General features: G+C 43.8%; 1 long non-coding RNA gene across 21 annotated transcripts in view; it reads right to left on the bottom strand.

Moving 5' to 3' along the window:
• The window catches only part of LOC104913264 (uncharacterized), a 351,168-nt gene that overhangs the window by 112,867 nt on the left and 224,742 nt on the right, over positions 1 to 13,559 (bottom strand). For 5 of the 21 annotated variants that reach the window (XR_014886508.1, XR_014886498.1, XR_014886509.1 and 2 more), the window contains exon 8: positions 3,526 to 3,585. The exons of the other annotated variants lie outside the window; for them this stretch is intronic. This is a non-coding gene — a long non-coding RNA (uncharacterized LOC104913264). The remainder of the gene's footprint in view (positions 1 to 3,525; positions 3,586 to 13,559) is intronic. 21 annotated transcript variants of the gene reach the window in all.

Consider the following 13,559-nt stretch of genomic DNA (forward strand, 5'->3'; position numbering starts at 1 on the left):
TCTATAGCATGCATGGTAGCACTCTGTAGCCAGGAATATTTGCTGTGCTTTGAGGATGACAGACAGTGGTGCCAATGTGCAGCACTGTTGGGTGCAGGACAGGGTGAGCCAAGGGGTGGGTGGCCACTTCCAATTGTGGTTACAGGCTTTTCTCACTGTATGCAGAAGGGAAATCCATTGGCCAGGTGGGTTAAGGTCACTCTTCGGATGCCCCAGGCTGCTGTCCAATGTGGGTCCAGAAGGGAAATGGAAATGTCATACACACAGAACCTGACTGTAATGCATGTTAGCTGAGCGCTGGTTGTTTTAAGCTGGTACAAAAGGTCCCAAACTTGCATTACTATCAAGCCTCATTTTGCATCTCCGTGACAGGCACTAGACATGGCTTGGAATGAAAAAATCATGGACATGGTTCCGTGGTTATTATTTTGCTGTTGCTGTTTCCCCTGCATCCATTGAAACAGATGGTTATTTCTTCCTAAGACTTGGTAGAGCAATGTGATTGCAATGTCTGATTGTGATCATTGCTGACTCTGACACCCTCCTGGCAGGCTCCTCTCTTCTGTTACGTCAACTTCCATTAAACAGAAGAGAAAGGGGCAGAGCAGGACAGGCACAGCTGAACAGCGGCACTTTGGGGCCCTGCTCAGGCCAGGGAGGATCATGAGCTCCCACCCCAGCACATGAAAAGGGCCAGAAAGATTCTGAGTTTAATAAAATGCAGCCGGAACTTTGCTGCAGCATTGTTTCTGGGTTAGGCCAAAACTGCTTGAATCATTTTTGTTCTTTTTTTTTTTTTTTTAAGTGGCTTTCTTGGAAAAGAACATTTATCCAGGGAGGGTCTCTTCTGACAACTTCCTGAAAGCATCTAAAAAATCTGGAAAATCAAATATATGAGGTTATTTGGCAACTAAAAAGTGAAATGTTGTATCGACAAAAATTAAGCTGTTGGGTCTTTGATGGATGCCTGAAAGCTCTGAGAGAGAAATTCCAGTGAAAAACAACCTTTGCTAGTAACAAAAAATAATTTCCTCCTCACCAGGAGAGATTAATTCACTTACATTCCCCTCTCAGGCTGGAATTTCTCATGCTCCATCTTTTTCTAATAGTAATCTATTTTATTTTCTGTCTTTGAAAAACAGGACAGAGGCCTCTATTAAATGGGGATGGGGGAAGGCTGAACAGGTCCATCCTTTGGATAAGGGCTGAGCGGAAGATGACAGCACGCTGTGTTTGTTTCTTTGAGCAAAGAACCAAATATCAACAGGAGGGACCTGGCTGTGCCCTGCATTAGCTGGGAATTCAACATGCATTTCCACTGCAGAAACCCTGCATACAAAAATTAGACAGCATCAAACGGAATGCCTGCAACCCTCACACCCACAGCGTGCTGACCTGCATTGCGTTAGCAGTTGATAAAATGCAAAACAGAAAAACAATCTTTAAAATCTACTTAATTGCCTGTATCTACTCTCCATGCAAGCCAGAGAATTGTTCCTGGTATCAGCTGACGTGGGAGGTGAACCATGAAAAAACCAGGTTTCACTCAAAGTAATTCCATTAGGGCCTGAAATGACTGGGTGAAACATGAGTAAGGGAAATCATCACAGAAACACAACAGCTGGGCTCCATGGCATCACTTGCAGGAATCAAAGGAAATGAGCTTACATGTTACGCATAAAAGGTTTTGTTTGTTTGTTTGTTTGTCTACTTGCAAAGTTACAGTTTGCGTTCTGAATGACAACAAAACAAAGCTTTGAAAAATTTGGTCCTGGTATTTTTCTCTTTTAGGTAAATCGTTTTGCATTTATTGAAGCTGACAAGGAAATAAAATGCCTGAAATCCTTTCTGTTTGCTGTGCATGAAGACAAATTATTGTAGAAGTAATAGTACCTCATGCTTCCAACAAAAATACAGTAGTACACAATCTCAAAAGTTATGGGGAAAAAAACGATGCAGTGGTTAACATCTCTATTATTGTTGCTGTCATTTGTTTGTGTTTTGGCCATATTGGATAGCTTATCAGTAACTAGTTCTTCATAGACATCATGTTTATTGTCAAAGGATATCAAATAAATGACAAATAACTGCTTCTAGAGTTCAAAGAGCAAAAAAATAACACAAGCCAGGATATTTATTGCATCGGCTTGTGCCTCTTCTTTAGCTCGCCTGCTGGTGGCTTACTGCAAAATGTGCCAGAATACTGGAGGCACAGACCAGAAGACAACTCAGAAATCACAGAAGCATTGCAGAAGGACAGTGCTCCTTGTTCCTCCATGCTCGATAGCATGGGTATGTTAGAAGCCAGTTTCAAGGTAATTCACTCAATTATTTAACAAAAGCTATTTTACTAAGTAAGGCCACTCCTTACTCTTCTCCCGTTACTGCTGGAGAGGTAAACAAACATTTTTGATGGATTCTTTTTTTCATGAAAACAGGAAAGAAGAGCTATGAAATCAGACAGCTGGGTTGGGGTTCACCCCACTGGAGCCATCATCTGTGCTCCTTCTTCACCTTATAAAAAAGAGAATAACACCTACTGAAGCAATTTGTGGTAACAGAAAGTGACACTATAGTCTAGGCAACTACTTTGGGTAAAGTACAGCAATTGATGTCTACCTGCAGCGTAGCTCACTTGCACTCACAGTGGTCCTTGACACTGGCTGTGTCTCTGACTTCTCTGCAGAAAGACCTTTGGCTGCTATGCCCCTTCCTCATATGCTCAGCTTTGTGTCCCAGTTTCCATCTCCCAGGTCTTGCTGCTGCCTCACACCATGCCATCCCTATCTGGTTTATAAGGCTGTAGCCTCAAACAAGTCATTGCGAAAAGGTGTCCACTGTAAAGACTGACCCATTAAAATAGAACAACTCTGTTCACAAACAAATAAAGAATGTGCTTAAATCTCAGTGAAAGCAATGGAACGTGAGCATGTGCTGAAAGCCTTTCCCAGATGGAGTCCTATTGCCTCACTCTCCTTAAAATCTATTTTGGTTGAGCACATATTACTTGTTGGCAAGAACTTAAAAAGGAAAGAAGGAAAAAGCTTTACCTAGAAAAGTTGAACTTAACCGACCACTCTAGCATCCTTAATTGCCATATTTTTGTGTACTGATGTAAATAATTACTAATGGACCTTTCCAAGGAAAAAGCTGTATTGCATTTCAAAATAACAGCAAAATGAATTTGCACTGTTGTATACCATAACGTTTGGTAAAGTTAATTACCTAGTTGGCTGGAATGCAGGAGGAAGTTTTCTTTCCAAATGGAGTTATTATAATATGCTAGGATCTGCTCTCTTGCCAATTTCCTTTTAATCAACTCTTTTGCTATATGAATGAAGGCCATGAAACATCTTAAAACTGCAAGCAACCTCTTCATTCAAAAAGAACAAGACGGATATATTTTTAAGTGGGTGAAGGAATCCACTGATGTAATAAATGTATCCACGTATTCCAAGTATAACTTGGAGCCAGTCTACTTATAAACTCCTTAAGATCAAGGTTCATCATAAAACTGGGCCTTACCTTTATTTTCGTAATAGTAGCGGTTGCCACTAGAATTCCTGAACCTCTTCTTCATGCCATCTGGAATGCATACATGAGCAAGTTTATGATCAAAAATATACTATGCATTAGAGCTGGATTTTTTAGGGGAAAAGCAACTACAAAGTTAGTAATGTGCAGGGATTGTACATTTATTTTATTACAAGAACCAACATGTTCTTTTCCTTTTGGACTAAACAAGCTGAAGACAGCTCATAGAAGCAATGAGCATAGCTGCTCATTACAGGGGCAGGTTTGTTCCAAGCTATCTGGAAACAAGAAGGGCATATCAAATATCTTAATACTGTGACAGTTTGCTTAATTGATTCTAAAGGATTTTAGTCTGGGTCAGCTGTTACAACCAAAGTCATTCCCTGTCAGGTTTTATGCCACATGCTGTCCCATGTGTAACTTTCACTCCTGAATTGAGAACAGGTAACAAAATTCATTTTGGTAACTTCCCTAGCACCACTGCAGTTGACAAATGCTGGCATAGTTGGCTTAAAAGTTTGCTTACAACTGCAACAAACCAACTCTTACTCAAAGTGTATTTCCATGCTATGTGTTTTCTATTCTGTTTCTTTGGTTTGTTTATTTTTGATGCAGGTTGTTGGTTGCTCAATTAGCTTATTTAACAAGAATATTGTGAGAGCTCCCTTCTCCAACTTTGTTACAGATTTTCAGCCTAAGCATACTAAATTTTGATAAAACCAAAAACGGTAAAAAAAAATTCTAAGTTTTGGATTAAGGAGTCCTTCAGTTCAGGAAAGTTCTTTGCCCAGTGAAAAGTGCTCGTGCCATTCTAAGATAAGTCAGTGTGCAGACTGTTCTGCATACACTGTTCTGCACTTCAACTGAATTCAAGTCAAGAAGACATTTTAAATCAGGTACATGCTTAAGTGCTTTCTGAAACAGTGATGGAATTAAGCACGTGCTGAAGTCCTTACCTGGGGCTTTTCCCTCCCATCACAAATCTTTCCAGTGGAGGCATCTGCTTTACAATTTCCTCATCCAACACGTGAATATCAGCTTTCTGATTTAGTGAAATCTTGGGGGGAAACTCTCATTCTGTGGGGCCAGATTCAATGAAGAGAGGCTCTTTGGAATAGCCTCTCAAAAACACAACATGATTCAAAAATTTAAGTACTAGAAAGATAAGGAGTACCTAGCTGCCTGAGCAGCTTCCTTCTTTCCCCAGCACAGCCTAGTTCTTTCTCATTTTGGAGGTACATCCAAGGGGCTCACAAAGTGATGCTGTTTTCCAGTGTGAGCACTCACTGCTTTGTTCATCTCTCGTTACTGGTGAGCACAGATTTCTTTTCTCCTGTCTTGCTTGAGTTCTCTGGTATGACTCTGCTGTAAACATTTCATAAACGTGAATCATTTGACAAAACAAATTCTAAAAATGCTTTGGACGCCTCCAGGCCAGGCCCCCTGATGTCCCCCAGTGGGGCTGGCACGTTTGCAGCTGTAAAGTTCCCAGCAGCTCTCCCATCGCCACCAGTCACTGGCTCCTATTGAAATCAGCCCAGCTCCTGGCTGCTTCAAACAGGAAATCTTTCCCAACAGCAGTCCTATTTTCAACAGTAACTGCCAAAGCCAAGCCAAGGCCATGCACAAAAAGACCAGTTTACCAGATGAATTCCCACAAAACACAAGTGACGCTATTCAGGATCTCATAAGCGGTAGGTCAGGGAATAAGGTGTTAGGACTCCTAAAGTTTAGCAGGAGGGAGCTGCTTGTCCCCTGGCCATAGGCTGCCTGCAGTATTGCAGGGCTAATTGCTGCGCATTCCTCAGCCATGATGTCACTGGATCATGATGCTAACTCTTTCCCTCTTATGGATGGAGGGAACTTGCAGTATATCTCTGAGAAACCCAAAAATACATGTGCTGACCCTTTAAAAATTTTTTTTAAAATGTCTTTTACCATATATCTAGCAGAGCCAAACTAAATGAAGCCGAGGTCTCTGTCCAGCATTTGGAAGCCAGTTAAAATAGGAAATCAGTGTTTCTCTAAATACACAGAGTATATTACCTTAGTCATAAAATTGGGGACTTTCAAATCTAATTTGTTCAGCACTAGCGCTGTTGAAGGCTGGGAAGTGTTCCAGAGGAAATCACCTCCACGCAAACAGAGATTAGCAGCTCCCCATTGCAGACATATGGAAATGATTGCCTATAATCTCCGGTAATTGTGGCTGTATTACATTCAAATCCTGTTTTCAATTTTCTTAAACTTCTAGACTGATTGTGTTATTAAATCATGCTGGCTGATGTGTTTAATAAGGACCTATTAAATGTTTATAAAATTAGGGGAATAAATACGGGCTTTTAGTCAGATTGTGTGATGGATCTGGTAACCTATTGTTAAAAGTACTGCTGGTAAAAACGTGTGTAAAGAAATAGACTCAAAGGCTCCCTTTAAAATAAGAAACCCAATATTCGATACAGCGCACTTCCAGAATGATATTTGCAGATGTACGGAAAGAAGAGCCCAATTAGAAAACTCTCTTTCGATGGTGGGAAGAAGTGCTTCCTGCATGGCCATGGGGCTCGGTTCTGCTCTGCGAGGGCGATGTGGAGCGTGGGGTGGCCTTGGATATCTGTGCTGCTCTGGTTTCAGCTCTTCAAGGCTGAACATCCTCAGATACCCCCAGGCTGGGCCTGCACATCTTCAGGATCCTCCAAGTGCTCAGTCCCATAATGGAGAAGCACCTCACTGAGGGTCTCCTGAAGTAACGATGGAGCCCCAATGGACCAGGACAGAAAAACGTGCAAAGAAAAAAAAAAAAAAAAAAAAAAAAGAAAATGCAGCAAAGCATGTCTGACCTAGAAACAGAGCTCCATCCCTCCTCCTTCGCACAGTCGCTCTCTCAGTGCTCTCTCTGTGCACTGCTACTCACTGTCACACCTTTGTCTCACCATTAGCAACCTTGATGACCCCTTGCATGCCCAACCTTGCTTTTTGGGGGAAATCTTCAGTTTTTAAGGGTTTGTTCTGCACTTTCGTCATTCTCACTGCCTTCTACGATGGCACCCACCTGGCTGTGAGCATGCATGCATCCAGCTTGTTTTAACCCAGTATACATGCTGAAGTAATTCTATCCTCTGTCTTAGGGACAAACATGAACTTGTTTTCTCCAGCAAATTAATCTTGGGGGGCGAAGAATAAAGGGGTATTATAAATTAATTAATTGTTGAGTTTTTTCAGCATTAAAAGCACTGTACCATTATCTTTGCATAAACACACCATCTTTTAAAAAACGTAACTAGCCCATAACATCACAGTTACAGAATACTGTCAAGTAATGAGGAACTTGTATGGTTCACATTAGAGACTTTGAAGGGTTTGAAAAGAATTGGATATAAGGTTAATATTTGGCAGAGCCTTGTAAATAGCCTGATTGTTATTTTATATTGGCTGAAGTATAAAAATCTGAGTTGCGTGCCAGCAAAAGCCGAGTGGTGTGGCCAGGTAGTTACATGGCTCTGTTGTTAGCTTGTTTCATGTAGGAATGTTCTTGCTCTCAGTAGGTTGTTTTTTTGTGTGTCTGCTTATACTCAGCTAAAATAGAGCAAGGACCCAGCACGGCAATTATTTTTACTAAATTTTGTTGGTCTGCCCCCAGGGGACCTTCTCCCAGTTTAATTGTTGGAGGGATTGCTGCCTTCTGGGATTTTTTTTCAGAATGTTCTTGTTAGAATTTGCTTTCCAAACAGAGTAAGAGCTTTTTAAAAAAAAAAATTTAATCCCTTTCTTAATGCACAGAAAAAAAATGCATAAAATGGTGTACTCTGAAATTAATAGAGGTGTTTCTTGATACACAGATTTTTAAATTATTTGTCTAAAGATACATTTATAACTGATTATATATTAAAGGGGCATAAATCTCCTGTCTTCCTCCCCCATGCAGGAGCTTTGGAAGTGAATTCAAGCAACCCAACTGCATTTCACGTTAAGACAAACATGGGAGAGATCATTTGTCTCTAGTTGTACATGAAATAGCTTATAATAGTTGCAGCTGAGTACATGAAGTATATATTAGATCCCCTTTGATATAAATTCCAGCATCGGCCTAGAAAGATATTGTATTTATGCATCGGACAGGATTCACCCATAAATAATAATAGGAGAAAAATCCAAATTTATAAGCTGCTATTTCTGGATTTATTTTTAATGTGACTGAATATTCGCCCCACTTCTACAGCAGGCACTACATTAAGCAGAGCACGGGCAATCTGGTTGGAATCAAGAGAAAGAAAATAAATACTGAAACGTCCTCTCATCCCCTGCAGCCACTCAGAGATGTGGGACACGCTCCGTCCGAAGACAAATGCCATCCTGCCACCTCATTCAGAACCAATGAGGAATCACATCACCTATTGTTAGATGACTCTCAGTGTTTATCTGGAGGAAGCTCTCCCTTTTCCCAAACACACGACTCTTCCCACCACTGCCTTCAATTATATTTACAGGCTACGAAGCCTTTGTGGTTTGTGTCAGTGGGTGCCCTGCGATGAGATCAGCAGAGCAGTGCTGGGGGCTCACCCACAACCTCTCTACCTGCTTATCTCTTTTAAAGAAAAGAGTGGGTGTGTCAGACTTTGCTCCCTCGCTTCCTCCTTCTGCACTACTTGTAGCAGCTAAGCCAGCATCTGTAATTAATCCCATAGTCACCGCCTACTTCATCTTCTCCCCCTCTCTTTCCAGCACCCCTGGGGAGGTTTGGAAGCAAAGCAAGCTAAACACAAGCATGCAGGTAGCTAAGTTCACTCAATGTGTCAAAGCACTTTTTTTCACCCAAAATAAAAACAGTGTTTAGGCTGAAACTCTGAAAGATAAATAAGACCCTTGAGCCTTTCAAAAATAAACTCAACAATTAGAACATTTGAAAGGCCTAGATGTCCACTGTCAGATCTAACCTAACAGTTTAGCCTGCATAGGGGGCTCGTTCATTAATTAATCATGAAGCAGAACTGGAACCCTCAGCCTGGCTCTCTAAAGCCCTCCACCTCCCCAGCGCTACCTCAACACCTCCCAGCGTTCCCCAGCTGTGGGTTTGGGAGTCCTCAGCCAAACTCCCCGCAGATGAAAGCCCACATCACAGAGCCACCACGTGTAATGCAACATAATTTTTTCCCAATTAGCTGTCTCTCTTCAGGAAAGGCCTGAGGCAGATGCAGCAGACAGATCCCCAGAGAGCATGGTCTAGGTAGGCTGGAGATCGCTGGTGGATCAGACCTGGGTTGTGTGTGCATATATAAAAGCAGGGATGGGGAAAGCTCACAGCACAGCCAGTCTTCAGCATTCCCAGTTCTCACATGAGCAAGAAATGTCAGAAATGCACATTGTTATGCAGGACCAACAATACTCAAATAGTAGCAGTTTAACAATCTCATCTATTTGACACTGAAAGTAGAAGAAAAAAACAGAAGAGGTAAATTTAAAAAATAGAAAACCAGAAAAACACTCATTTCTGGCACTTTCACAAGCTCTTCGTTGTTAGCATTGGAACATGCTCTTAAGGTTGTTTATAAGGTTTGAGCTTTTTCTATGGCATGGAAATCGCAGCCACATTCACTGAGGAGGGCAGGAGGCAGCCCCTGCAGGGCAGGACCCTCCCCACACTGAACACTTCTCCCCACTCCATCCCAAGTCATGCACCCAAAAGTGATGACCCACACAGGTCATTCCAATGCGATGGTGAGCACTAAGCAAGGAATTTCCACATGATTCCTTGAACGTCACAGAATCACAGAATTGTAGGGGTTGGAAGGGCGCTCTGGAGATCACCTGGTTCAATCCCCTGCTAAAGAAGGTTGCAGAGGAAAGCATCCAAATGAATATTATCTTGAATACCTCAAGAGGAGACTCTACCACCTCTCTGGCCAAATGGCATCAAAGCACCACTCAAGCATGATTCATTTAAAAAGATTTTCCATTTCTGTTATTTCCTCCAGATTTCTCAGCTGCCAAGACTGCAATGGAGACTCTCATAGCACACGAACCAGCAAAGTCAATGGCAATATTTGCCCTGAATCCAGTCAACTGCAATGTGATGCTGGGACTGGAAAAAGTCTTCTCTTGACTCAGTGCTGTGATGCTACGCAGGTCTGCCCAACACCTCCCTGGATGCCCTATAGCAGCCTTGTATTAGACAAATTACAGGGCTGGGCAGAGGGGAAGAACATGCAGCCTTTACTCAGTGAAGATAATTTATGGAGATCTCAGCCATCTGCTGGGACCCTTTGCTCTGGTGACTCCGCTGAGTTCAGAGACTACCTTTGTGTTGAGGAAGAAGGCTGAGGGATGGGGAGAACCAGCACAGAGCACGGTGGTGGGCCCAGCTGCTGGGGCATCCTCAAACAAAGCATCCCCAGGAAGTAAAACACCTGGCAGCTCTGACAGAACAAAGCACTGCCCCGGAATGACAAGCTGTGAGGGCATGGCTGTTTTCAGACCAAGAGCACTTACAAAAATCTGGGTATCAAGTACATGTACCATGGAGAATCGAGGCTGTGGGAAGCAGTGGTGTTTGACACGTATGGCTTAAAATGCTCAGGGATGGTGTGTGGTGCTTTACTGCTTTGGTTCAGCTGTTCTATTAAAGAAGTGACAGTGAAAGGTGCAGAAAAAGAGGGAAAGGATGGAAAAGCTTCAAGTTTTATGTCGGAGCAATGTCAGGCTGCAGGAGCAAGAGAGATGATGTAATAGGTGGGTGAGAGGGGGGAAAGGAGGTTAATGGGGAACTGTAAAATTTCAAATGCAGTATTTTATTACAGCATTGAAACCGATGCTTACAGTTTAACAATGGGATTGGCATGGAATAGCTCAGTGGTGTGAGCCAGCAATGCCAAGAGGATTTATGATTTTTCTTTTTTAATATTGCAGAGGGAAAGCCTTAGTCTTTTTTGGGTTGACAAGCCTCAAGCCTGGTAAACCTGAGTATGTAGGGAAATGTTAGCCACTGGAAATCTGCCTGGGCTTACCACTCCAGGGGAGGGAGCCACGCTGTTGGGTATTTTATGGTGCCTGTTGCTTTTTTCAGATGCAAAAGAGGAAAAGTGCCAATGAAGCCTGAGCAGAGCCACCTGTGGTCAGCCACCCACTCCTTGGGAAGGGGTTCCCACTGGAGAGGCCTCTTTGTGAGCTGCGAGTCTCTGCTAGGCTGCCCCAATCTCATCTTCAAATGACAGAGACACTGCCAAGAAAGCCTTATGAGCCCAGACAGGGTGGAGCTGGGCCCTTTATGAATCTGGTTTGTGGCCCAGAGCATTGTACAATAATAAGCAGCTTGTGTGGTCGTGGGAGGCTTTTCCCAGCCTTAGACTCAGGGATTGAAATTGTTTCCTGCGCTGACGGTCAGTGCTGGATCTACAACCACATCAGTCCATGTATGCCCAGGGACTTAAGTGATGACTCTATAGACAGGATTCTACAGAGAGCCTACAGAAGTCTAGGCAGGAAGAAGAAATGCTGCACAGAGCATGGTCAAAAAAAATTGAAAAAATCCCAGAGGTGATTAAAGTGGGTCAGTGCATTGGGAACACACACTTGAAAACAGGCTCACAGCGTTCTTGCTTGTATACTTGGGGTAAAACAGATCAGGAGGGCAATCTTCCACCGAACGTTTTCATTGCTTCTGATTTATAGATAAAGCGAGCAGCCACCATCCCACTGGCACAAAGCAGCAAGGACTCACAGCTCAGCCTCTGCAGCCCCAGCCAGCAGCAGCAAAATGTCCCATGCCCCAGACAGACCTGCATGGAAATGCACTAATAGCCTTGTTCTGCTGCATGCAAGACAACACTGAGGATTACAAACAGCAGATCCTTAAATATAAAAAAGCAAAAAAAATTAATTCAATAAAGCACTTGATACAACGAGTTAAAATGTTCAGGAACATCAAGAGCTACACTCCACTGAACTGGAGAAACATTCACAAAAAAGGAGCCAGCCAGAGAGCAATACACACCACTGTATGTCCTACTGCGCATCACAAGGTACATCAAGGGGTGCATCCATTTTCCAGTGAGCAGATTTCTTGCCAACACTTTTATTACCTGGGTGACCACTGAGGACAGAGCAGGAGCTTTGCCCTCCCTCTCCTTTTCTTGCTCTTGCAGAGAGGCACAGCCCCAGGTTTCAGTTCCAGCAGAGGACCATGCTGCATGGACACATTGGCCATCTCCAGCAGGGAGAGGTGAAAGCTTCCCTCACAGCTCCTGGATGTGACGCAAAAAGGGTAACTTTAGCTGCCTCTTCTGCACTCCACTTACAAATAAATAAATGGATGTAAACAGAAACATAAGTCCCACGTCACCATGACCATTGTTTCTGGAAGGAGCGGAGAGCTTTTGACACAGTTGGGTGGCAGATGAAAGGCCTGAACCAAAGGATTTGGCAAAGAGAAGGCAAAGCTTGACCCAAAGGGAGCTGTGAAACCTGGGCCACCAGTGGGAAGCTCCCCATGCCTGGTGCATGAAGAGGGGCTCCGCAGGACGTGTCTATTCTGTAGCACCTCCAGGACCCCACTGTGCCACAGGAGAAGCGGTCTCCTCCCCTCCGCCAGCAGCAGTGAGGGGAAGTTCTGCAAAGCAGCTTGCCATTCTCCAGTTTCCCTTAGTGACCAAGCTACATATGTTCAGAAAACTGAATTTATGTCGGCGGCTTGTTGTTCTCAGCCAGAAGATTCAGTCTGATTTGTATATAGCTCTGCATAAATTCCTCGTTAACCTTTACAACCATCTGGAGCGAGAGTCACTCCTTGCATCACAGCCGACCGCAGCAATGGCAACAAGCGTAACCGAAACCGCCGGGGCTTTACGAGGCTGTGCTGGGTACCACGCCAGCACCGCGGCACAGCCGGAGCACAGACCCCTCGGCAAAGAGCCTCGGCCAGTCTCATGCAAGGGAACTGCATCCCTGAGTGAGCTCCCGATGGTGCCTCCCCCAGGGATGGGGCAGTTATTGCTTCTCTCCCTCCATAGCGCAAACCTTCTACCTTCTGTCGCTCTGTTGTAGAACAGGCAGACGCTTAATGTGAGGCTGCCGAGGCTCTGACGGCAGCCGCGTGCTTAATGCTTCAATTTCCACATTTTATTTTATATGTAATTTAAAGCCCATGGTGCCTTAATTGTAAAATAGGCCTTATTAAAATAATAGCTCGAGAAGCAGTGGGGTACCTTGTGCGGTGGAATGAAGCTATCTTAACTGCTGTTTACAAGGATTTAAAAGCGAGATACAACAAAAATAGAGTTGTAGAGATGTCCCAATGTGAGGCATGGACCAAAGACCGCTGAATAATTAAACCTCCTTCCTTTCCCTTCCCCGCACCCCACCGTGCTACCTCCTGCTCTCTTTAGATACCCAGAGCACACCCTTTGCTGCATTTATGATTGATGATGCAGTGCGGATACTTTGGTAACGATGAGCAACGTGGGGTTTTGATTAATGACACCAGTGGCACTCCCAGAAGACCAAACAGCAAATAATACTGTTACAGAAAACAACTAACATGACTAAGACTGCAGCAGGGCCTTATCAGTTTGGAGAAGTCTTTCTCGTCTAAAATCACCTTTCTGCTGCCCAGGCCACATGTTTTGGAGATTTCCCATCACCCCTGTGAGATGGAAGGCACAATTGCCAAACTCTGATCAGTCTTTACACTCCCTACATCTCAGGCTGTGCAAGGGTCAGCCATGGACCCAATGCAGTCTGAGGGTCCCTTGGGGTGTTGTGATTTATATTGTGACTCAGTGTCCCAGGTAATGAATGAACTGCCACCAGCCACTTTGTCACAACCAACCATTCCAGAGAGCGGGAATCAAAAGCTCACTTGCACACAGCCTGCACACTGAGTTTGCCCTCAGCTCAGTGTCTTCCAAACACACTGAGATTTTGGAAAAAGTTCTGGGTTTTTTTGCAATTTTCCCCTTGCTACCTGTGTTGTACCCGCGTCTTCTCAAGTCTGCAAGGCTTGGCATGGCTTCTTGCCCACTCAAAGTGCACAC

Source organism: Meleagris gallopavo, chromosome 15 (assembly GCF_905368555.1).
Source record: "Meleagris gallopavo chromosome 15, MGAL_WU_HG_1.1, whole genome shotgun sequence".
Taxonomy (NCBI): Eukaryota; Metazoa; Chordata; class Aves; order Galliformes; family Phasianidae; genus Meleagris; species Meleagris gallopavo.